A 502-nucleotide genomic window follows, 5' to 3' on the forward strand; every position below is an offset into this window, starting at 1 on the left:
TTATTATTATAAATTATATTATATAAAATAATATATACATATTGTTTCATAATTTATATATATTTTTAATCAATAATACATAATGATAATTATTATTACATAAAGTATGAAACAATATATGACATTTTTTTTAATTTTTATAAAACATCAATTATGAGTTTAAAATTAAAATATTAGGGCTGTCAAAAGAAGCAAGCATAATTAATCTCTTTGTAATAACTGACTTAACACATTCAGTTACATTTTTAAAGCAGAGCAAAAAGCCAAAAAGAAAAAGCAAATAGTAGTAGTAATAAATAATAATAATAATAATAATAAAAGCTTTATCATTATTATTATTATAAAATAAATTATATATATAAAAATAATATATAAATTAATAATAATTTTTTCATAATTTATATATTTTGAGATTAATAACACATTTTTATTATTATTAATACAAATAATTACAATTATTATTATTATATACAAAGTATGAAAAAATACATGAATTTTGTAT

This window comes from Sinocyclocheilus anshuiensis, unplaced genomic scaffold, assembly GCF_001515605.1.
Source record: "Sinocyclocheilus anshuiensis isolate Anshui unplaced genomic scaffold, SAMN03320099.WGS_v1.1 scaffold71, whole genome shotgun sequence".
Classification (NCBI taxonomy): domain Eukaryota; kingdom Metazoa; phylum Chordata; class Actinopteri; order Cypriniformes; family Cyprinidae; genus Sinocyclocheilus; species Sinocyclocheilus anshuiensis.